This window comes from Peromyscus eremicus, chromosome 15 (genome assembly GCF_949786415.1).
Source record: "Peromyscus eremicus chromosome 15, PerEre_H2_v1, whole genome shotgun sequence".
In the NCBI taxonomy this organism is placed as follows: Eukaryota; Metazoa; Chordata; class Mammalia; order Rodentia; family Cricetidae; genus Peromyscus; species Peromyscus eremicus.
Window position 1 is genome coordinate 5,304,884 of NC_081431.1, and position 25,692 is coordinate 5,330,575.

General features: G+C 45.0%; 2 long non-coding RNA genes across 3 annotated transcripts in view; one reads left to right on the forward strand and one right to left on the reverse strand.

The window, feature by feature from the left end:
* Positions 1 to 11,562, reverse strand: part of LOC131925264 (uncharacterized) — an 84,401-nt gene extending 72,839 nt beyond the window's left edge. For both annotated transcript variants that reach the window (XR_009383202.1, XR_009383201.1), the window contains exon 1: positions 11,506 to 11,562. This is a non-coding gene — a long non-coding RNA (uncharacterized LOC131925264). The remainder of the gene's footprint in view (positions 1 to 11,505) is intronic.
* Positions 11,563 to 11,633: 71 nt separating this feature from the next.
* On the forward strand, positions 11,634 to 12,286 carry LOC131924915 (uncharacterized). Its single transcript, XR_009383115.1, has 2 exons — positions 11,634 to 11,721; positions 12,090 to 12,286. It is a non-coding gene; the product is annotated as an uncharacterized LOC131924915 (long non-coding RNA).
* Positions 12,287 to 25,692: the final 13,406 nt, after the last annotated feature.

The window sequence follows — 25,692 nt, forward strand, 5'->3', positions numbered from 1 at the left end:
TTGACCCATAAAACAAAGGGAAGTAGAAAGAATGGATCAGGAATTGAGAGGCTTCTTCAGAAATATGTATGCATAGTTCTGTATGTATACATATCAATCGCATGCATGTCCTTATGTATACATTTGCATGCGAAGAGAAGTCCCTGCCACTGCCATTCATCTGGGCAAACCAGGTACCTTTGAAACACTATGAAGTGATATGCCACAGGCACTGAATGATACAACAGGACACACATAAGGACTGGAGAGATGGCCCAGCAGTTCCGAGCATGTACTGCTCTTACAGAGAATCAGGTCCCAGAGCTCACTAAAGGGGGATCACAACTGCCTAGAACTCCAGCTCCAGGGGGATCCCTTCATTCATGTGCACATACCCACACACAGATACATACATGTCCATAACTGAAATAAAATAAATAGGGACTGAAGAGATGGCTCAGTGGTTAAGAGAATTTATTGTTCTTCTAGAGGACCCAGGTTTGATTTCTAGCACCCGCATGGTGGCTCACAACCCTCTGTAACTCCAGTTCCAAGGGGCCTGATGCCCTCTTCCGGTCTCTTCAAGTTTTAGCCATGCATGTGGTGCACATACATACATTCTTGCTCATAAAATACTACACACGAAATAAAATAATGTTTTAAAAAATTAAATATTTTTAAACAGCAAATGAGTGTGTGCTAGCAGAGTGAAGAATTGTATGTGATTGAAAGTCAGATAATTGCAAATTTCTAGTAAGAAAAAAGATTTTTCAGATAAGCAAAATTGTATTCAAAATGGAAGGACTTCTCATTGGCAAACCATATCCAGGTATACAGCTTCACAGACATGAGGAAGGAACTGGTCCTAAAGCACCAGCCATAAAGTTAAAGTTAGTGGATTCACAGACAACAATTGCTGTGATGGATCAGAATTCAGTCTTGCTTGAAACACCCTGGCAAACAAGGCAAATTATGTCGTTGTTGTCCACTTAGAACACCCCATATTGTGCTTTCATGCTACAGGAGACAACATGTGAGAAGGCACAGGATTGACATAGGTCCCAGGAATTCCCCTCTCCTGCACCTTTTCAGGCATTGACCTTTGTTTCTGAAATGTCAAGGCATCTCTTATGTCATCACGAGCCTGTTCTCCCAGCCCCTCAGAGTGCCACCATCGAATGGACATGAACAGTGCCAAAAGTGATAAGACCTGGGAATTGCTGAGTGCCACCAATCCTTCTGTCAACACAGCTGACCTGAAATCTCCTTTGACATGAGAGACCTTGATCACCTTCCTTTAATGGTGCAGAGGAGAAGCACGCTGAGACAAACTGTTCATCAGCTGCTCTCCCAAGCAGGATTCTCAGGTAGAAATAGATGCTGATTCTACCTCTCTTGACTGTCCGAACTCAACATCTCGGTCCATGATTGTCTCAAGTTGTTCCAAACAGCACAAGGACAGAAGTGCTAGGGAGAATAGAAACTCAGTGGGGGCAAACTCTGACTTTTCAGCTTCTTCAGTATTCTATTATGAGCCAAAGAAGCTTGTTTGAACTCCCATGTGTAGCAGGGATTTCACAGTCTGTCAAGCCACAGAATACCTGAGTGTTGCCCAAACTTAAAGGCTTTGTTATGGCTTGTGAATGAATCAGCACCGCAAGGTGATCATCGGGTGATGGGTCAGATACATACAGTAGTCTCTTACTTGTTATTGAGAAAGAAATGATCAGACGAGTTGTTTTGCCTGTTTTGTGAGCAAAGAGTCTTGATGTTGATAGTTACTGCTCAGCAGTTAGTTACGAAGACTGTCTGGTCAAACTCAAGCTGTTTTCATCTTCATGAGTGCCTATCTTGTGGGCAAAGCACTTCAGTTCTGAGCATGGCACCTGCCACACAAGGGACACCTGTGATTGCTTCTCATTAAGATGATCGTGTCAAGTATTTCTTTCTTTCAACACACAAACCATTCCCCTGTGTTTAGGTAGAATCTATTTCTCTAAGCCTTGGAATACGGGTTCACCAGTGTAATCCTTCACACATGGAAGATGGAAGAAATGATTGCATGGCTTTCAAGGAGATACTTTAAATCTTTGCAGCATCCACTCAAATGTCTTAGGACATTGGCTCTAGAGGAAGCTGGTCACAATGTAAGAAATCTGATGACCCAAAGACCACCAAATTATAAGGAAACTTAAGCTAACCATGTGGACAGAGTCCTGATTAGCCCAAGGACAAAAATACAGTTGAAGAAATACTCAGGTTGCTCATCTAGCCTCAGCCACCATCTAACTATGAACACTTCAGACTCCAAGTAAAAGTTGTCCAACTGAACACTGAGTAATGCAACACACTATCTTACTGTTGCTACACTTAGAATACTTTATCAATAGCAATGCTGGGTAGCTGAAAGTGATTTCTATATTTATTAAATAAGTACAAAGACTGTTAAAAAAAAACAGGCCACTTAGAAAAAAGGATTACTGAGCATATCTAATGAAATCCATCAAATACATTATTTAGGGGACATCAACAGTGGTAAAGACCATTTGGAAATTGGACAGCTTTGTGGATAATTGTGGCCAAGAGGAAATCTGCTATGGAGAAAGTAACTATTTTTTTGGAGAGTGGAATTTTCCAAACTCACCAACCATCTCAACAGGATTATTAGCTGATTGCTCAATGCTCTGCTCTCCTTTACACAAAGCAAACTCATGACTGTTTCAGCCATGATTCTAGGTACGAAGTAGACAAAACAGATCACACCAAGGAAAAGCATCAATAAGGAAAGGAAATAGGTTCCATGGAGCTCAGCCTGTGCGTTTATTTTGTAAAACAGACTGTGGTCCAGGTAGCACTGTAAAACAACCAAATATAGCCAGAGATAAGCGTGGGCGGGGGTGGAAAAATAGAGGCTAAATGCCGTGCAAAGGCAGCTGTGACATCATAACAGCCCCCATGATTGCGCTGATATGGCCACCCCTTTATTATGACAAGCTTAATTATGACAGGATCCATATCTATCCTGTCTTTGATGGTTGTAAATAAGTCTGAGTAATTCCACCATCACTCTTACCAGAGACACAGTAGTTTTAGCCTTTGGGGGTAGCCAAGAGAATAGATGCTGAAAAGATGGATTGAATCCTTGTGCCTTGGGAGGTGAAACAAAACCAGAGCCTGCCCCCCTTTCCTGCTATCAGTTTTTTTATTACTGTGTAGGTCTTCTTGGTACTCAAATATCACACCCCTCACTTACAGAATGCTCTCCACTATGTCCTAATCTAAACCCACAAAGCCATGATGCCCAAAGAGCAATTCCATCTCTTCCTAGAGTACACACGATGGTGTTCAGAATTAGCTGAACAAAATATTGACCCCTTTTGACCAACTTCATACACAGCTTAATAACACAGTTTAAAACAAACAAAAAATACGGTTGACAGTTCCTATGGATCGGGTAAGGCAGTGTCTACAAACCCTTCATCCTTTGTCTGTGTGTGCAGAGAGAACCCAGGACTCAGGGTCATCCTCACTATGAGCAGGGTAAGGAGGAAAGTGTCTTTTGCTGAGATCTAATGTACACACCCAGGGACCACTTTCTTGGCTTCTTTTGATTCTGCTATGTTAATGAAACAAATTCAAAACAATTTATTGGGTGACATGGGGATAACAGCTTCATTAAGATTTGTTCTTGAAAAGTTTTCAAGAAAATGTGAGTTATGGGGGGCTAACCAGTTGGACGTCTCACCAGAAGGACCAAGAGCAATGATGTTGGACCCTGTTTGTTGAGAGACAAAAGTATCTTCAGCACTCTTCTCAAATCCTCCTGGGCTGGAAGATTGCTTCAGGGGTTTAGAGCACTGTTGATAATCCAGAGGACTGGAGTTTGATTCCCACATCCACAAGGCAGCTCACAAGTATACATAATTCCAGTCCCAGGAGATCTAACACCCTCTTCAGGCCTCTTTGGGCACTGCATGCCCATTGTACATGGACATACATTCTTACACATAAAATGGGAATAAACAAAATCTCAAATATTTTAATTAAAATTTTTTAAAATTAAAATAAAATCCTCCCATGCTTCAAGGCCTGAGAGTCTAGGAACTACATTTCCCAGGTTCCCTTGTCAGTAAGATTTTTGGAGTGATTTGCCATTGAAATCACAGGAAGGTGAAAAGACAGGAAAAAGAGACATTTTTTCTCAGTTAGTAGCCACAGGTAGGTGCTCATGTGCATAGTCAGAGGACAGACGGCGGGTTGTAGGTCACTTCTATGCAGACAGTTGACATCATCAGTGTCCACGTGTGTAGCTTCCTTGATCTCTTCCTCCCAACCTTCCCAATAGTCCTGTTCACCTCCTAATTCTGTATATGGTAGCCTTTCCTCAGGAGAATATTCCCAGTAGGTAAGTCAGAACAGAACTGGGTAGGTATGGTTTCAATAACAAATAACTCCTGTGATGTCTAGTCTTAACTGACAACTTGGTACAGCCTAGAATTACCTGAAAAATCTTCATGAATTTTTAAAAAATGTTTGATTTAAGTGGTTTGCTAGTACATGTATATGTGTATCATATGTGTGCCTGCCTTCAGAGGTCAGAAAACAGTGTCAGATCCCCAGGAACTGGAGTTATGGTGTGAGTCACCACATGTGTGTGCTGGGAAGCAAACTGAATCTAGATCCTCTGCAAGAGCAGCAAGTGCGTTTAACTGCAAAGCTATCTTTCCAAACTCTGGGAAAGAGAGTCTTAAGGAGAAAATACCTAGATCAGATTGGCCTGTGGGTACAGCTGTGAGAGTATTGTTGATTGATGTAGGAAGACCCAGCCCCTTGTGAGCAGCACCATTCCCTAGGCAGGGGTCATAAGCAGTATGGAGGGAAGATAGCTAGCTGAGAGCAAGGATGCATACATTTGATTCTCTCTCTGCTGTTACCTTTGGACATGATGTGAAGCCAAGTTCTTGTCTTGGCTTCTCATCTTGGACTGTAACCTGAAATAGCATGTGAAATATACCCTTTTCTCCCTTAAGTCGCTTGTCAGGATATTTTATCACAGCCACAGAGATGAAACCAGGAAAACCCCTAAACTCCACATAATATAACAAAATGAAGTTCCCTGTCCAGGATGCAGGCTGAGCGGCTTCCGTCTTAAAGTTAGACCGTCTAGTTCCGTTGTATCCTCATTCCTTCAAGATCCTCATGGAAGAGGCAGGGAGAATATAAGAAAAGCACTTACATGCCCACATGCTCCTAACTCCCTAGCATGGTACTCCTATTTCCCTGACAAAGGATTGGTCTCATGGCCTGAATTACCAGAGAGGGTGGGACCGTGGTCTTCCTCTGTCTGTGTGTAGAGAGCAGAGATGGAATGATAGCCATCATGTTGTGTCAGACTTTTATCTTCTGACTGTGACCACTGTTGTTAGTGCTCAGTGCTGTGTCCTGTGACAAAACTCTAAACTATGTGGTGTTGGCCTTGTATTCAAGACATGAGCTGTTGGAAAAAGACTTATTAGCTCAGACTGCTGAAGACCTATTATCAGGTGGTAGAAAAGTACTCAGCAAGACTTCACCTTTATCACCTTGAAAATCCAGTCATGTGACATAAACTTGTAAGCAAAAAATATCCTGTGCATGACATGTCTGAGCAATGCAAAAGAAGAACAAGAAAATCCTAGAAACTAACTAACTAGTTTCTAAGAAAAGATTTTAAAAAAGAAGAAAGGAAAAGAAAACAGTTGCTTCTAGATCTCCCTGCTGATACCAATATCTGCATTAGTCAGTGCATGTCACACTTGATGTAGTAACAAGCAATCCCCAAGATCTCAGAAAACGTCTAATGGAGCTCTTCCTCTGAGCAGAGATTGGGGGATGCTTATTTCTTCCACACATAGTTCTGCATCATTTGGGGGGCACCCAGGTTATCCTGGCATTATCTACTCAGAAGACAAAAGGGTTGGGAAATAGGCAGTTCCTGGCTGAGTAACTGATCCCCAGAAGCAAGCCAACATGTGGAAAGGAAGGATCAGTCCTCACTGATCAGCTAGCCATCTTCCTTATGCTACTCAGGTTCTTGATTTCCTGCGTTCTTGCTATGACATTTCTTTTCCCATCACAGCACAGCTTCCTTCTGCTCTCAGCACCTCTCCTCATCTTTCCTACGTGTTTTGTCTCCTACTAGATCTCACTGTGGTGCTTGAGTGAGAATGGCCCTCATAGGCTCACACATTTGAATGCTTGGGCTACAGTTGGTGGAACTGCGTGGGAAGGATTAGAAGGTGTGGCCTTGTTGAAGGAGGTGTGACACTGGAGGCCGGCTTTGAGGTTATCGTTCTCTCTCTCTCTCTGCTTCACACACATGGGTCAGATGTGAGCTCTGAGCTACTGCTCCAGAGCTGTGCCTGTCTGCCTGTCTGCTTCCATGCTTTCCACCATGATGGCCGTAGACTCACCCTCTAGAACTATAAGCCTCACATTAAATGCTTTCTTCTATTAGTTGCCTAGGCCATGGTGGTTTGTCACTGCAATAAGCAAGTAAATAAGACATTCAGTTTTGCTCTTCACAATAATTAATCACGCCATTCCACTCTCTTCTCTCAACAATTTCTAAGCCTGAGGTTCTAAGAAGATGGGGTTGTCACTTTGTCCAGAGCCAGAGAGGGGGTCATCGCAGCCACTTTGCTCTCAACTCAAAAACCGTCTTATTCTCACTGTCGTGAAGGACAGCAGAAGGGCAAACCACATGCCATACAGCAAATAAACTTCTTGGAAGGCTGTGGCTGTGCTTTATACTTCTGAATGTTTTAGTCTCCGATTTCTTTGAATTCATTCTGGATCTTGAGTGTTTCAAGAGTAGAGTTGTTTCTTCTGTATCTGATTTTTCACTGGGCAGTGTTTGCTGGATGAGAATAGTGAAAAGGTTGAGACCATTTCCTGGCATTCATTAACACAGTGGTACTGTTCAGAGCCCTGCTTCAACCATTAATAGAACGCCTATCCCTTTTTAGTATGGGGGAAAAAATAAAAATTCTTTTTAAAAATTTATTTTTTATGTGTGAGTGTTTTGCCTGCATGTATATCTGAACACCACATGTGTGCCTGGTGCCCACAGTAGTTAGAAGAGTGAGTCAGATTCCCTGGACTTGGAGTTATAGTGGTTGTGAGTTGTCCTGTGGGTGCTGAGTTCCAAACCAGGTCCTCTGCAAGACCATCATATGCTCTTAACCACTGAATCATCACTCTGGTCCCTAAAAATTCATTTCTAAAAGTGTCAACTTTGTTTTCTAGCATGCCAATGCCACATTCTTCTATGAAAGGTCACCAACATAAATGACCACCTCTTCCTATAATCTGCCTCATTCTCCGGTTATAGCTTGGGATAAGGACAGAAGGAAAGGGGCTCAAGTCCAGTCCCAATGGTCTCCATCCTTTCTGGTGATTGATTTCACATCCGTTTGCCACACAGCCCCACAATCCCTCCTCTGTGGATCAGCATCCAGGTAAACCAGAGTTTCAGTGAGATGCCTGGGTTCCCAGGTTCACTGCAGAGTGACTGACAGTAGCCAGGACATGAGCATCTTAGCTGTTCATCAGTAGCTAAAGGGATGAAGAACTAATGGCTAGAGAGGTAGCTCAGTGGTTAAAGGCACTGGCTGTTCCTCCAGAGAACCCAACAACCGCATGGAAGCTCACAACTGCTACAACTCCAGTTCTAGAGGATCTAATGCCCTTTCTGGCTTCCAGGGGCACTACACACACTCACATAACACAGGCAAGACACTGATACACAAAAAATAAAAGATAAATCTTTTTTTAATAATCGTGTCACACCATACATGTGGATAGTTCGATTTGTACCACACTATTTCTATAAAAGTTGCGTGAAATTAGCATAATAATGATGGGGGAGTTTAGTGTAGAAAATGAAAAAATTATGAATCCTTACGGTTTTAATAGGAACAATAACAATTGCTAACATTCCTTGAGCACTCACTATACGGCAGGAGCTGTTCTACGACTTTCATGTGTGTCTACTCAGCCACCCTCGGAGCTATCTTATCAGCACCTTACTTATTTAGGTATTTATTTTTGCAGATGATGAAAATAAGGACTTGAGTTGCAGTAACATGAAACTAGCAACTGGTGGGATAAGAAACTATTGAAAATAAGAACATTATAGACCCATTTGTCATCCACAGGATTCAGAATTAGAGAGGCAGCTCCCAGGCTCACAGTCTGAGATTTACCTGCACAATGAGAGGCAAGAAGACTCTGGAATACCTGGCCTCCTTTCTCAGTCAAAATGTCAGTGCTTTGGATGACACCCTGCACACCCTTAGGTTGGTCCCTCAGCCATCCCCAGACCAGAGGAGTCTGGTCCAAGAGCTCTTCTGTTCGGTTGAAAGTGGAGGATGCTCCCTTCTGAAATAAGTACAAAGAGCTAGCACATTTAACTAGTTTATGCAAAACACAAAGCAGGAACTGCCATCTGGAGGAACACACCAACGCCATGAGCCATCAGGCCCCTTTCAAGACTTTGGCATCTAAAATCAACATTTTTTAAGGTCTGGAGGGTCCACATGACTCCCAGACTCATTGTGTATAATTCCGCACCCTCCCTTCTGTTGCTGGCCATCCACTCTTCTGTCAGATATTTCCTCCAGCTTTAAAAAATAGGGAGATGATGGATGGGTAGGTTATGGGTTGATGGTTAGATGACAGATAAACCCATCAATCAATAGATAGATGATAGATACATAGGCAATAGACAAATTTTACATCTTCTCAGTAGTATAAAGATTTCTAAGAGATGACCTGAATATTAAAAGTTTCTTTGAAAGACAATTAAAAAAATAAATTCTTCGGTGAGGTATGTCAACACATGCCTACAAATCTCAACATTCAGGACCCCTTCAGGAGGATTCTGAGTTCAAGGCCACTCTGATCTCCATAACAAGTTCCTGGCCAACTCCATTACATGGTAACACACACACACACACACACACACACACACACACACACACAGGCATATAAATAATGGAATAATTGTCTGTCCATGCCATGGCATATATGTGGATATCAGAGGACAACCTTTGGGTGGTGGCTCTCACATGTCCACCTTGTTTGAGACAGGGTCTCTTCTACACCGTGTACCCCAGGTTATCTTAGCTGGCTCAAGTGTTTCTGGAGACTCCTGTCTCCACCTTCCACTTCCCATAGATGTGTGACTCTTACAGACACTTGTGCTACTGTGTCCCCAGCCTTTAGGTGGCTGCTAGGGATACAACCCTGGGTTTCCAGATTTGAGTAGTAACCACTTTACCCGGAGTGTCATCTTGCCAGCCCATGACCTTCCTTTGTTTAAGGTCAAATAAACCTACCCTTATGTAGCCCAAATCCCATTGGGACTTTTCCTTTGTCATTCCAGAGGACCACATCTGGGGCTGCTGCTGTCTCTGTGATCATCAACTAACTCTTAGTCTTTCTTCCATTCCTAACTTCAAGGATTCTTGGCAGACAGGCACACAAAGGACAACTTGGGTCTTGTCCTGGTACCAGACTCAGGAAGTGGAGATAGAGACACACCTGGGGTGACAGGAATAAAAACAGGCAAGATGCTGACCATGTTAACTGAAGAATTACGGGCAAATAGACCAAATGGAGCTCAGAAAAGCCACTATGGTGACTTCTAATGGAAGGTGGTCCAACTACATGGGCTGAGAAGGGACAGAAAACCTATCTAGAATGAAGTCATCTACAAGCCTGTAAGTTATCTGGAGCACAGAAACAGAGAAAGAAGAACACTAGACAGAGCACATGGGTAAAATGTGCTGATCCATCCCCTTTCCACTCCTCAGGTCACTGTCACCACAGCCAAGTGAGAAAGGCAACGGACTACGAAGACCAGGATGCAAATAGGTTATGCAACACTGTGGTGCTAATATTCAACTTCAGTGCAGGTAGCATCATCCATCCTTCCCTGTAACCACCATTTCCTCCTGGCTGTGGATGTGTGCTGAGCCTTGGCCAGAGAGCTGTCCTTCTTAACATTACTGATCAACTACTGGCATTATGATTTCGATCCTAAATGTCCCCAATAGCTGGTATGTTAAATCTTCAGCCTCCAGCTGTTGGGTGGAACCTAAAGAGAATAAGTAAATCAGTAGGGGCAGGTCCTTCAAGAATGCACTGGGCTCACAGCCCTTTCTTCTTACTGATTATTTTGCTTTCCTGGACACCCTGCCAGCACATGAGCAGCTTTGCTCTTTAGCCACGATGCTTCTCTTCACCACGTGTCCACAGTGATGAAGCTAAATGTCCACATGGTAGAACCTACAGAAACTGGGTGTGAGTCTAAATAAATGTTTCTTTATAAATTGATTTTTCTCAGGTATTTTGTCAACTAAAAGATAGCATGTCTGGTTATAAATAATCAAGTGATTTGTTTTGATTTCTTTCGATGTATGTCCAGAGTCTCATTTTATAACAAGCATAATTCCGAGATTCCTGGGGAAAAGAAGCTAAAATTTGCTCAAGGAAGACCAAAAGCTAAAAGTTGGTCAAATGAGTGGCATTTGTTTGTCCTGGAAGCAGAAAGCCCTATGGTCCAGAAGGCAGGCTGAGGGTCTGAGAGGCAGCTTGTGCTGGCTCCTGGCTCTTCAAGTCCATTCCTGCTGCCTCCCTTCCCAATTTCTGCTTGTCAGAAGCAGGGGAGGGGTGTGGGGAGCAGGCAGAGCAGCAGAAGCAGGGGAGGGGTGTGGAGAGCAGGCAGAGAAGCAGAAGCAGGGGAGGGGTGTGGGGAGCAGGCAGAGAAGCAGAAGCAGGGGAGGGGTGTGGGGAGCAGGCAGAGAAACAGAAGCAGGGGAGGGGTGTGGAGAGCAGGCAGAGCAACAGAAGCAGGGGAGGTGTGTAGGGAGCAGGCAGAGCAGCAGAAGCAGGGGAGGGGTGTGGGAAGCGGGCAGAGAAACAGAAGCAGGGGAGGGGTGTGGGGATCAGGCAGAGAAGTAGAAGCAGGGGAGGAGTGTGGGGAGCAGGCAGAGAAACAGAAGCAGGGGAGAGGTGTGGAGAGCAGGCAGAGAAACAGAAGCAGGGGAGGGGTGTGGAGAGCAGGCAGAGCAGCAGAAGCAGGGGAGGGGTGTGGGGAGCAGGCAGAGCAGCAGAAGCAGGGGAGGGGTGTGGAGAGCAGGCAGAGCAGCAGAAGAAGGGGAGGGGTGTGGAGAGCAGGCAGAGCAGGTGGTCCCACCCCCAGGCTGATCTGACTGGAGCAAACCATCTGCCTTCTTTTCTTAGCACTTCTTTCAATCCCAGCTTATTCGCTTCCTCATTATCTGCGGCGCCTCAAGACAGAACCATTTTCAGGTACACTTAACCTTCAGATTTCAGAAGAAATGCTGGCACCCCACCACACACACACACACACACACACACACACACACACACACACACCAGAAAGCTCGTTCATGGCCCTCCCAGAGACAGACATGAGGCTGGAGCCCATCAGACTAAAACTCCAGCTTAGTCACTTACGGTGGGAGCAGAGACACATCTGCGGCCCTGAGTTTCCTCACCTGCCGAGCGGATGGCGCGGAAGGCCTGTGTTGTCCTAGCACCTTCCTGGTCGCTCTTAGCAACAAGAATGACTTCAGATGGTACCACTGCCCTTTACGTTCCTCTCCAAGCCCCGTCCCACCACTCCTGGACATTTGGTAACCTGCTGCAGACGTGCTGTGACAATGGACGTTGGTATGTTATTGAAGTGACATTCTCTAACTCCAGGGGCTGAGGAGCTTGTTGCTATCACAAACCCCGCTTCGGGCCAGACCTTTGAGTGTCACTTACACCAGTTTGGAAATAATCTACTTGCTCACCCTTCCAGCAGAGGATGTCATGATTGGTTAATGGAAAGTGACAAGGGGGATAGAGTGAATAAGAGGGGGAAGGTTTGGGATGGGGGGGAAAAAAGAGCCTTTTTCTTTTGGGGAATGTGGAGCGCTTAAGCACACCATGTTAAATCGTGCGTGTCAAATAATGGACTAATTAAGAACCTTCATCCGTTGGTGTGTGTGTGTGTGTGTGTGTTTTCACATCTCATTTTTGTCGTCTTTTCAAAGATGTATTTTCAAAGTGCTTCAAGCGCTCTGTATAAGTGCTAACGGGAAAGAGAAAGAAACCTTGCCCATCAGAGAAGGAAGCAGCCAGCGTACAACGGAAAATACATGGAGGGCTGGCGGAGAAGTTTTATCATCATAGTAGCAACTTCTTGAATAATGGAATTTAATAGCATATAATAAACTGTGATCCGAGAGAACTCTGATTCATTCCCACTAATTGTTCTAGCCGGTGAAATGAAGGCAAAGTTTATCATGACAACATGCTGTTAAGACCGCGGAGCACTGCAGGGAACAGACAATTGTCCCCAGCTGCCTCCCTCCTCACTCCCAGAGGGTACTCGGTCCTTGCCCTCCAAAACACCCAACTGTGCCTCCAACTTTCAATGGCAACCCCGGTTCTAAGACTTTAAAGTCACAGAAATGTAATTTTTTTTGCAATCAACAAACTATTGTATTCTGTAGAGAACAGAGGGGCAACCAGACACAAAGCCGCCAATTAGGTTATAAAGAATAATAACTAATATGCTTTCATGGCAGTGCCAAAAAGTACGAAAACCTATAATAAATTTAATTGGGCACACGATCATAAGCACTGTTTTCTACCTACAAACTTCTGCTATATTAAGCTAGACTCCAAATAGAGAAACACATTTTTATCATTGTGATTGAAAAGTATGTTTTTTTTTTCACTGCATTCTAATTTGGATCATTTTACCAATGTCAAAAAATGGGAAGGTATAATTAGGAAAAAGAAATTACGTTCTCTGTTGTTAGTCATTGGTCATGTCTAAGCATTAAAAATGAGTGAAGAAATTAAAGCAATTATCTGAATAATTCAGGTGCACCCCCCAGGTCAGAGGTCTCTGATAAAAAAATATTGTCTTTACCTGAATTAGTAAGGTAATAATCTTGGTTTTCTGCTTTATTTTCTAAGTGTGGAACTATCTATAGGTGAAGAATCCTTTGTACCCACTTTCAAGAGTTTTTTCCAATTTTCCTGACAACTAAAGGGTATGTTATTTTTATGCACACAAATTTCGTGAACATCAGAAATAGCTAAAATTCTACAGAGCATTTTGCAAAGCAGCTATTGAAATTACTGAACAAAAATCAGTGGAAGATTCCTTCCCTTTCCCTAAAAAAAAGGTCAAGAAACTTAGATGGCCCCACTGGGGAGCTGAGGTGGAGTGAACCCACACATGTGGACGGGCAATCTAACATGAGAGCTAGCGCTGGACACACGATGGGCAGCTAATAGTGAGAACACGGCTAAAAGAGATTAAGGTTCAAATTAAGGTCAGGGAAGAGACGACAGAGGAAAGCTGCCGTGTTCCGTCGCATGGCAGTTTAAGTGAGACAGTTCCCCCTGAATCGGGCTTTGGGTGAAAAATGACCCTGTTGGGGTTAATAAAGAGGCCGGGCATTTGTTTGGACTGAGACTTCAATTAAAATGTTATTTGGGGCAGCCAGCGCTAATGTCGTGCTTAGAGGTAAACTGAAGTGCCTTTTGAGAAGATGAAAAAAAAGGAAAAAAGAGAGAGAGAAAGAAAAAGAAGAATTAAAGAGAGAGAAAGAGAGAGAGAAAGAGAGACCACCTAATCTGTCACAGGCTCTGAAAAAGTGGCAGGAAGAATTGTGTTAGCTGGACTGGAGCCCAGCTCAGCAGCAAGCGTTCTTAAGGGTTCTGTGACATCATCTGAGGCAGCTGAGGTCCTGTGAGTTTTTGATTGTTGTTCTGGGTGAGGAGGCTACTGTTCAGCTGAGCCTTCTTTGAGACAAAGGGGGAAAAAATCTGGTTGATGTAATATGCCAAGTTTTTCTCTTTTTTTAAATGCCACAAAAGGGGTGGGGCCAAGAATTCTGGGTCTCAGTCTCATGTCCCTACCTAGAGACAAAGTTGGTTGAATTTCTCAGCCTATATCAATTTGCACACAGATAAAAAAGCCCAGGAGGGTCGGTGCAAGTGCCCCCCCAAGTCTTTATTCCCTCAGTATGCACCCCACATCTCACAATGATCTCTAGGCATGTTGACACTGGCCAGAACTGGGCATTCTGGTCAACAAAGCATCCATGTTTCCCTACTTTGATGCAGCTTGTAGTTTAAAGGACGGGAGGCATTTTAAGCTTTAAAACTACAGAGCTGGGGCTGGAGAGATCTCAGTGCACAGAGCAGCTGCAATGCCAACATGAGGACCAACATTTGATTCCCAGAACCCATGTAAGAACTCAGGGGTGCTTCCAACCCCAGCACTGGAGAGGCAGGGACACAATGGTCCTTGGGCTCACTGGACAGCCATCTCACCTACTCAGTGAGTTCTAGGCCAGTAGGGTATCCTGTCTCAAAACCAAGGAGGACAGCACCTGAGGAAGGACAAGCAAGGCTAACCTTTGGACTCTGAAACATGCTTGTACACACACACACACACACACACACACACACACACACACACCCCTAGGCATTGGTAACATTAATAACCTGAGGAAGAGAGAGATTACAAACCATGTCAATGTTTTCTTATCTAACTCCATCAGCAGCAATGCAAAGAGTTCATCACAAGTCTCCGCAGGCTGAAGAAGCTGAGTACAGGGCACTGAACATGTGATATTCTGTTGGGCATCTTGAATCCAGTCATGGAGATTAGCAAAGAGTCACACAGAGATGTGGGCCAACAAAAATAGTGTGGCTAAGAGTGGAACTTCCCCAGCATTTCTTGTGTGATCTGAGGGACAGACTGACAGCTAAGGTACAGGACCAGGAAAGGTCCTCAGGCAGAGGAAAAGGCCATGCTCTCACCAGGAAAGTGGGATGGAGGAACAACACAGCAGAGGTAGGAAGGGCCCGCCATTCCTGTCCCTGGTCTCTGTGTTTAGTTATTGTTGCCAGGAATATTGAAGGGACCCAGTTTGGCTCAATCCTCCTTCTTCTCAACTTTGCACCCCCAAAATATTTTGCTAATCAAGGATATCTAATCTTCAGAATGTTCTTTGTGGGGGGGGGGCTACATATGCTTGTACGTGTTCATGTGCATGGGTGTATGTATGTGCATACAGAGGCCAGAAGTTCACACTGTGTCTTCCTCAAAAACTCCCTTTTTGAAACCTGTCTCTCACTGAACCTAGAGCTCATGGATTGGCCAGACTGACAGGCCAGCAAGCCCCAAGGACCCTCCTGTCTTCATGTCCCCAGCTCAAAGACTGAAGGTATTGCAGCCACACCCAGGTTTCACGGGATGTGGGGACCCAAATCCCAGTCCCCATGCTTGCACTGCAAGTGCTTTACCTACCGGGCTTTTAGCCCCCAATCTTCAGAACATTCTTAAGAAGATAACATTGGCTTAAAAATAAGAAGGGATAGGGAAGATGTTAAGAACCAGACACAGTGACAAGATACAAAATGGAAAAGGCTTTAAACACAGAATGCCAATAATGAGGTCATTGTAACCAGAGCAGGAAGCCAGCTAGCTGAGAAGTCACACAACTTCTACAGGTACCACATCTTCACAAGTAGAGGCAAAATCTGCCAGGTCCAGATTGGCTTTGTTAGTCATTTAAAAACACGTATGTAGATCACAGGGAAAAAAATCCTCCTCCTCATTGCAAAATAGTTGATCATCACTATAAATAGAAGGAGAACAGGGATTCTTTCAGGCACGAACATTTCATTCACAGCCAGTCTCAATTTGGTTAAGAAGAAAGTGTATGATTCCTTCACTAGACAGGTATGGATGTGACTAACTCTAAATGGAGGTCAGGGCTGACCACAGCTCATCCTGCAAACATGGTTAACACATGGCCTACATGGCCCTGGATACAGTCAGGGAAACAGTTCCAACAACACAGAATTATACATTCAACTGATACCTAACTGCAGTCTTTTTATCCTTCAGGTCTACTTGAGCTGGCAGGATTCCCATTTAGCAAATGCTTGTGGGGCATTTTCTCAGGTACCGGGCTCTGTGATAGGTACTGAGAGTTCTGTACTGAGCAGCCCTCCTCTTGGCATCCTCTGGCCAGCTTCAGTTCTACTTGCCCTGCCCTGGCTTCACTTGTGTCCATAACATTTGCACTGCCTAGTGTTATAAAAGAGCCATGGTCATTTCCTGCTCATGGACTGAAATATACGTTCCATGAGGCAAGGACTTTGATGTCTTATTACATGACATCCCAACAGCTAGCCCACAGGAAGCATTCAGAGAATATGGCTGGATGAACAAACAACTTACTTTGGTTTTGATAAGCAATCGGCATGTGAGACCAGGGTTTCTAGATTAGGCAGAGGTCCTAGCCTGGTTCTGTTGCTGTGATTAATGCCTTGAGCAGCAGCCTGGGGAGGAAGGGGTGTCCTTCATCTTACAGGTTACAATCCACTGTGAAGGGAAGACAAGGTGAGAATTTAAGCAGCAACTGAAGCAGAGGGCAGAAGGAGCACTGTTTCCTGGACTGCTCTCCGTGGCTCACACAGTTGGCCTTCTCATACAGCTCAGAACCATCTGCTCAGGGGTGGTACTGCCCACAATGGGCTGGACCCATCCACATCAACCAACCATCAAGAGAATGTCCCCACACACTTACCTATGGGTCATTCTGACGGAGGCAATTCCTCAATTGAGGTTCTCTCTTTCCAAATGGCTCTGGATTGCCTTAACTTGACAGAAACTAACCAGAAGATGACTTTTCTCACACAAATGAATTTTAAATTGGACCTTGAAAAATGAAGAGTTTATGTAGAGAAGGGATCAGGGGTTTATTGGCCAGCATCTTTGTAACTGTAATAAAATGCCTGAGGTAGGGCACTCTATAAAGAAAGGTTCATTTAGCTCATGATCTTGAAGGCATCACATGCAAGCAAGCTCCAGGGCCTGGACCCTGGTGAGGGGCTTCTATAAGGTTTCTCCTTCTCCTTATAAGACTGTCGTGCCCCATTCATGGGAGCTCCGCTCTAAGCAACCTTCTCCACAGACATCTAATCACAGAGTGGGGTTGAGTTCTACTCTCCTAACACTGCTGAGATCTGAATTCAGAGCTTAAAACTCTTGGGTGAGCTTAGGAGTCGGGGACATATTTCAACCACAGCAGGGTGATTTTCAAGAGAGGCCATACACATAGATATATTCCAGGTGTTAGAATAAAGGGTCAGGGGGAAGACATGGATATCCTAAGAGAAAAGAACAAGATATCAGAAACCCAGAACAGGAAAGAGATTACGTGAAAGCTTAGGACACATTGTGGCTTTTAGACTTCCTTCTGAGAGCCTTGACATGAGTGTTAAGCAAGAACGTGACTAAACCTCCTAATCTATGATTCTCAGACAAACATTAAAGGCAAGAGTGTCAAAATGAGCATGCCATTGGGTATAAAATGGCTGTAGTCATTTAGTGGGACAAGAAGGAAGAAGGAAAAAAATCTTAGATTTATCAGACATCTGCCAGAAGCACCCCAACAATAATGGGCTAAATGGAGAAAATGACAACAAAGCAAAGATTGGCCTCTGCCAGCTGGAGAGATTCAAGTGTACTCGTGGAGATGTTAGAATTAAGAGAGAAGCCACAGCAGAATTTGTCTCACTGTCTCTTTCCTCTTGAATGCCATCCCTGGGCTGGGGGCGTGGCTCAGATAGAAAGTGCTTGCTACATAAGTATGAGGTCTTTCTTCAACCTCCATCACCCACATAAAAACAAAACAAAAAACTAACCAACAAACAACAACAACAACAACAACAACAAAAACATGTACTTGAGACACCAGCACTGTTAAGGTATATAGGTGGATCCCCAGGGCTTACTGATCAACCTGCCTATCCCAATAGCCGTGCTCCAGGCCAGTAACAGAGCTCTGGTCTCAAAAATAAGGTAGAAGGCTCCTAGAGAATAACACTGGCCCCCATCACACACACTCAAGGAAAATATATTAAGAAAATACAAAATTCAAGACAACAATCTAACAGAGAGAATGATTGTTCACAGTGAGTGACAGAACATCCTAGTTTCTTTCTGTTGCTATGACAAACACCATGACCAAAGCAACTTTGAGGAGGAAAGGGTTTGTCCGGCTACACTTGCAGGTCACAGTCCATCACTGAGAAGTCAGCCACAGACTCAAGCAGGAACTTGAACTAGAAACCATGAAGGAACACAGCTTGCTTGCTTGTTCAGACTTATCCTTCTCTGGCTTTCTTATATAGTCCAAGATTACCTACACAAAGATGGTGCTACCCCTAGGCTGGCCCCCAGGCATCAATTAGCCATCAGGACAATCCTCCATAGATGAACCCACAAGATGATCTGACCTAGGCCATTCCTCAGTTGAGACTTTCTTCTCAGAAGACTCTATGCTGGGTCAAATTGACAGTTCAAGCCAACCAGCTCACAAGGCTTCCACATTCCATCTTTCCCTCAATCTCCACCTTTTACAAGGTTCATTTACATGACAGGTTCTCTGACAAAGTAAAATTTTAATTCCAGCAGCATATGGTAGCAGGGTATAATCCCAAAACTCAGGATGATGGGATGAGTTTGGGACTAACCTAGGCTACATGGTCAGCTTGAGGCAGTCTTGGTTTCCCAGCAAGAACTTTTCTAAAAAAAAATTGGTTTTGGTTCATTATCAAAATTAAAAATACCAGTATTGTGATATTCTATAAAAAGAGGAAAAGGAGTCATGGAGACATTGAGGTAGATGTGACTGCATGTGAGTCATAGGCCTATGCCGGAGCCAAGAGGACACACTATGAAGATCCAGAGAAAAGGCTGAGACTCTCTGCCACCTGCTGCTCCACCACAAAAGCTGTACCCCATTAAAGAGGCAGAATGGGGAGACCATGTGTGTTAATTTGGAATACAGTCTCTAAGAGCATTTCATACAGATAGATCAAGACTGTAAAATTCTCAAACCAGTGGCAATTCAGAATTTGGGATGTCCTGGACAGGATGCCTCTGCTAAAAAGGACATGTTTATTAGATCATAAAAGACATGTCTACTAACAATTCCCAGGGTCTGAGGAAAATAACACACCATTGTGAAGTCAATACCCCTTGGGGAGAAAAATATAACTCATTGATAGAAATTGATTTTTCTTTTCCTTCAGAAATTCCCGAGGGGTAAACAACGATTTTTCTTCATAGCAAATACAACTAAATAAGGTGATGTGAAGGCCTACGCCCCCCAGCCTCCTGTCATGAGCATGAAACTCAAAATGATTAGTGTAACTGTGGATGCCTTCTGACCTGTGGGAAAGCGGACTCTAATTCTATTTGTTTCAACTTCACTTTAGAATCCAGGCTATGGAACCTCCAAGATAAGGCAGTGTGTGCTCCCAGCTTTACTTGACAGGGCTGGTATGAGCAAAACACTCATGGCGCTTTGAAGATCTTAGAGTTTTTAACTAATACATTTAATAACAACTATTTTTCTTTATGTTTTTCATTTTTTTCTCCCTTACCCTTCCACTCCTACTTGTATCCCTAAACTGTTCAAAAGTCCAAAGCAACCTCAAAACTAAACACTTGTTAACTTCATACATGCAGGAAACTTCCATGAAGAAATGGACAGTAAGACTGAATTTAATATATTTTACATTCTGTTTGTTGGTTCAAACCAGCGATATTTACTTATTGATGAGGCTACAGTGAGTTACAAGTCATCTGTGCCATAAATTGTCTTCCTAGGCCAAATATGAGACTGAACAAAAGCTTGCTTCCTACCCCATTTGAAACTCAAACCTTGGATGAGAAAGGACAGATGGATGACTGGGGGTATGGGAGGAGATGTTATTCAATTCATGTTTGTTGAAATGGGTGCCACAGATCACTGGCAGAATTTCCACTGATTGACAGCTCCCCTGAGCAACAGTGGATGAATCCAGCACCCAGATGACTGGGTTCTCTGAGGAGAGAGCCCAGTTGGTGCTTCGAGGCTGAGACCCAACAGAAGGAACTGGAAGCCAGCGCCTCTCATGCATCTTGTCCTTTGACCCTTTGATGGGGGTGGAAGCTCACCAATCACGTTCTTGCAGTCATCCCTCTCCCATCTGAAGGAACATTCTTTCCAAGTGGTTTGAACAGACAAACTCAGGAGTAAAGTTCACTGATGTGTTACATACAGTCATGACCCACAGGTTGGCCTTGGGAAGCATCAAAGCAAATTGATTTTATTCATCTAATGGTACATATAAACTACATGCCTGGGGTTACATTACACATCTACAGAAAAACCGTAGAGAACAAAACAAAAACCAAAAATGTACATAAAAACAAACTTAACATTTGGTTCATCTCCTGGGTAAAGGGCATGCTGCCATGAAGGCATGACAACCTGTATTCCATTCCCAGGACTCATGTAATGGAAGAAGAGATCTAAACTGATTCCCACAAGTTGTCCTCTGAGTTACACACAAGCACACACACACACACACACACACACACACACGTGCACGAACGCACGCACACACACACACACACACACACACACGCACACGCACACACACACACACACACACACACACACAGACAGACCGACAGAGAAGGAAAAGGCAGCAATGACTAGACCACATCTGGCATATGATTCAAAGTGACCCAGAAGTAGAAGGGAACTCCAAGCTGCTCTGTATTTCTACATGTAGCCAAGGTTTCCAAAAGTGAAATGTCCAGAAGTTATCAAAGGGACTTCACCCCAAGGGTAGACTTCACTGGTGACCACAGGCATGATCTTATCCACCCACAGGTGCATCTATGGCTGGCTGAGTAGACAGGCCTCCTCATGAAAGGTTCTGCGAAGTGTTTCCCCAGAGCAAGGTCTGAAGATGTCAGCATAATGAAACTGGCCGGAGCACAGAAGGATAGGCAGTGAATCTGAGGCAGAGTGGCCATCTGCCTTGTGTTTCTATCATTAGCATGCTCAAGACTCAAAGGCAGGCAGCTCAGAGCGGGTCTACCACATGCCCTTTACTCCTTTTCCTTCAGGTTGCTTTCTCTGGTCCTTTCCCAGTATTCACATTCGGGTCAGAATGGTTGTGCTCACAGGGTGTGGTAATCAATTCCTGGGCCCATAGTGTCCAGAGACATGGGCTTTAGGGAGCATGCTCCCTTCAAAACTTAGCCTCTCAGTCCTTTTCTCAGTCTGTAGGGGGAGCAATGGGCTTTCTCTCTGTAGTTCTGGGGACACTCTGACTGAGAATGTCTCCTCAGTCCCAAGGCTGCCTGACTGCAGAAGACCTCTTGCCAAAGGATGGAGTGAGCACATGCAGCTCAGGCCCAGCTGCCCCAGATAAGAGGTGGCCCGTGTTAACGCGCAGGCTTCCTCTGCGCCTCAGCAGGGCCTTCCTTTTCCAAACAGTCTCCCTTTAATGTTGGCCAGTGTTGTTTTTCCATTGACTCAACATCTAGCCTCTGGTGGTAAGCCAGTAGGGAAAGCTGGAGCGGGGGAGGGGACCAGGGGCCAGAGGGTGCCTAAGCCACAGAAAGATGGACAGTCAGCCACATCGCCAAACAGGCTGGACACCTGCTTCGGAAAGACAGTGACGGAGTCTCAAAGCCATGCTTCCTCTCCATCAACCTTTCCTCTACTCCCTTATGTCAGCAGGGGGCCCACCCCTGTACCCCTCACCTGACCTCACTGGAAACCTTGAAGGGTGCATAACCTTTTGTTAGAAGTGTCACTGTGTTGTTGAAAGGAAAAAAAGGTGATTAAGTAACATTGAAGAAGGCAAAGAACATGTAGGAGAGCCGGGCTGAGAACAGGGATCCGGCAGTGGTGGAATGTGTGCTTAGAGTAGGCAGAGCCCTAGATTCAGAGCCAAGCACCCCCCTCCTGAGAAGCTAATTCTAGGAAAGAAAAGACGAAAGGAAACCATTGGGATGTGGGAGAACAAGAAAGAGAACAGGAAAAAGGAAGACAGGGAAGAAGAGACGGAATTGTGAGACGGAACATTCTAGAAAAGATGAAAGCCACAGAGATGGGGTAAACAAAGAAGGTGGAAAGAGTAAAAGAGAAAGAAATCAGGGTGAGGAGGAGAGAAGGAGGGCATGGAATAAAAAGGGAGGGAGGTCAGCTTTTATACGCCGTTCAGAATGAGCTGGTTCCCCCAGAAGCTGTTTCTGGAGCCCCAGGAGAGGGCACAGGGTTGAGGGTGGACTGCAGACTTCTCAGGAGCTGCTCTGCACAGTCCAAGGTCAAAGGGCATCTTCAAAACCAAATCTTGATCAGAGCCAGCTAAATGTTTTGACTTGAGGGAGACACCGCGGATTAAAAAGCAAAATAGAGCAGTGTGGGGAAGAAAGGGACAAGAAAAGAGAGAGAATTTAAGAAATGAAAGAACCCTGTGGGAGACACAAAGGGGATGCTGGAAAACACTTCGGAGTCGGCCACCGTCCCCTAACACGCTGTAAAGATCGCCAAAGACAAGTTGTCACGTTAGTTTAGTGAGACTGACACAGCACTTGGTCTCCTTCCTGCCCTAATCTCTCCCTGCACACTGCAGAAACACGCACCACGTTTAATAGGATTAGCCTGCCCCCCTTTTCAGTTTTTTACAATTCTATTTCAACAAAATGGGCATCCTCGGATCCACCAGCTTTCCGTGGTGCACAGTGAAGCCCGGCACACACAGCCTTTACCCTTCACAGGCTTGACTTAAATCTGGAGGGAAAACATCAGCAGACAACTTGGTACTTTTTCTCCATTCAGTACGTTTGCTGTGGAAATGTCCACAGTGTGGGTGGGGGTGAGAACATGTATAGTAGGATAATCAAAGAAAAGCTGAAGCCATGAAAATTGGGGTTATTGAAACTAAACAGGGGCTGGGGAGGTGGCCCAGAGGTTAAGAGCCTGGGATGCTCTTACAGAGGACCTGGGTTCTACTCTCAGCACCTACATGGTGGTTCACAACCACCTGTAACCCCAGGTCCAGGATAGCCAATGTCTTCTTCTGACCTTTACAGGCACTACAGACACACATGGTACATATACATACATGCAAGAAAAACACTTATACACGCAAACAAACAGACAAACTGTTCCCACAGAGGTATCTATGGCCTAAAAGAGAAACTGTCTCAGCTGTGACTGCAGGATGACCTATGAGTTGTGTAACAATTTCCTCTGGGATTGAAACATTCAATCTCACAAAAACTCCTTAAATAAGAAGATAAACAACTAAAAATAGCTTCAGGAAGTTCCTGAAACTGATCGGACTCACTAGGCCCCTCCCTGCCAGAGTAAACAATACACACTGAGTCTCTTTCAGAGGAGTGAAGCCAAGCTGCAAGGCAATGACACTCCAACCTGTAGAGTGGCCCGCAGGTTGTGCAGTGAGCTCCAGGTTTCCCAGCTTTTGTCAGCTGTCACCCATGCTGGGGTGGACCTTGGTGACTGAGTCATTTCTGCTCCTGTTAGTAACCCCTCAATAAACCTCATTGGTTCACCAAGTTGGACTCCCGTGGTTTATGCTTTGGACTGTCATGGGATCCCTAACTGGGGTGAGTAGACATGTGTTTTATCTCCCCAGGAAAAGTTTCATCACAGAACAGTAGGTTCCAATCCCGGCTCTGCCTTTACTGTCTTTTGGGCTTGACCAAGTTGTGAGACCTCCTCTCGTCTCAGCTGACTCAGCCAAGCTATGGGGATAGCCCTGGCTGTTGGGAGAATTATATACAACACACTTGATGTCTTCACTAAGATTCCTATACTTTATTATGATCCTGCAACCAGGACACTCAAATTCATTGTGCATTTTAGGTCACTACATTTTCCTCTTGTCCCAAAGGCCATCCATATTTAAATGACAGTCTTTTCTCATCCTCCATGACCTTTTCTTTTCTTTTTAAAATTTATTTTTAATTGTGTGTGTGTGTGTGTGTGTGTGTGTGTGTGTGTGTGTAACGTATGTGCATATGAGTGCAATTGCCAGCAGAGGACAAAAGAGGCTGTCAGATTCCCTGGATCTGGAGTTACAGAGTTGTAAACTATCCAAGATGAGTTCTGGGAAACAAAACCTAGACCTTTGGAAGAGCAGTAAGTGTTCTTAACCACTGAGCCACCTCTCCAGACCACCCACAGTATTTTCAGTGTAGGGCACAAAGCCAGTGGCCCAGAGAGAGCACTCTGTCACCGTGGCAGGTGGCTCTTAGGGCTCAGTGTCATACTGTCTATTGAATCTTCACTGGCTTCGTGGAAAGGTCACACTGGAACATGAGAAAGTGACATCTCCGTGCTTTTGCCTCTCATCCAGATTTTCTAGAACAAAACTCCTAACTGAGGCTTCAGAAAGTTGACCAAATCGAACACAACCAATCACGGCTTAGGTTGGGTCAGCGTCAGAATTGTCCATGGGCTGCTTTCAACAGGGCTGCCACATGCCAGGCTGTGCAGGGCTTCGCAGCAGTGATGCCCGGGAATCAAGAAAATGGGCCCTTTTTTGAGTCCACTTGGAGTTTCACTCCTGTTGGACGGTTCTAGAATCACAACCAGACATAATACCTGAGACACAGGGAGCTGTCCAGTGTTGGAGAAAGAAAAGGACTGGGTGTGCTGAGTCTGAGGAGTGAGGGAGCCAACCCTGGGCCTTGGGTGGGGCAGAAAGAGACTGACTGAGGAGCAGGTGGGGAAGCTGATATGCAGGTACAACAACTCAAGCTCACACAAGGTACCTAAGTGGTCACACCATCCCTCCTTACACACACACACACACACACACACACACACACACACACACACACGAGGAGAGAGAGAGAGACAGAGAGAACCCAAGATATCTGTCCTCTATGGGTGATGGCTACAAGGTGTTGGTCCAAGTCCCTTCACAGCCAGCCTGGGATTATCAAGTGAGCTGCTTCAAAAGGCTGGCCTAGAGGAAGCCAAGAAACATTGGCCTTCACCAGACTGGAAGCAAGGCCAGATTTAGCCTCCCAGCTCACCTTCACTCTTGCCTGGCTCTTCACCTCCACTTCAACCCTGCTCACTCCTGAAGAGTCGGGACTGATGCTGAGTCACACACCCACCAAGGTTTTCTGCATCCCTAGTGCCTTCCACACTCCCCTCTCACCTCTTTTTCTCATTCTCTCTCCAACTCTATGCAGGCCATCTGGCCCACTCACACTCCACAGGCACCCCCAGCTCCCACCCCTGTACTCTCTCAGCTCACACCTCAAATTTTCCCTTCTTTCTGTCACCCACCGCACACTTTCTCTCCCTTTCTCTCCCCAGAAGTCTCCCACACACTCTTTCGCTGAGCTCCCACCCACAAATAATGTAGAAAAAATGTGTCCCTTCCACTAGGCAGTGGCTTGTGAACAGAAGCCACAAGTTGCCCTGTCCTTCCCAACAGCTTGGCCCCAGAACTATGTCCCTCTCTAGTTGTCTCATCTGTCATTTTCCTTTGTCCTGTAGGGTTCACAGGCATTTCCCATCTGAGCACAGACTAGCTAAAGAGCATAAGACTTCCCACACTCCCCAAAGATACACATCAGTATCCAAGGACAGGTATGGGAGGGAGGTGTCCCCCATTCCTCTCATGCAGGAAGTGTCCCCCCACACACACTCTGAGGTCCACCCACCCAGACCTGGGCTGCTCCAAGCTAGTGTTTCTTTCCTGGGCCCCTGTAATCTAGGA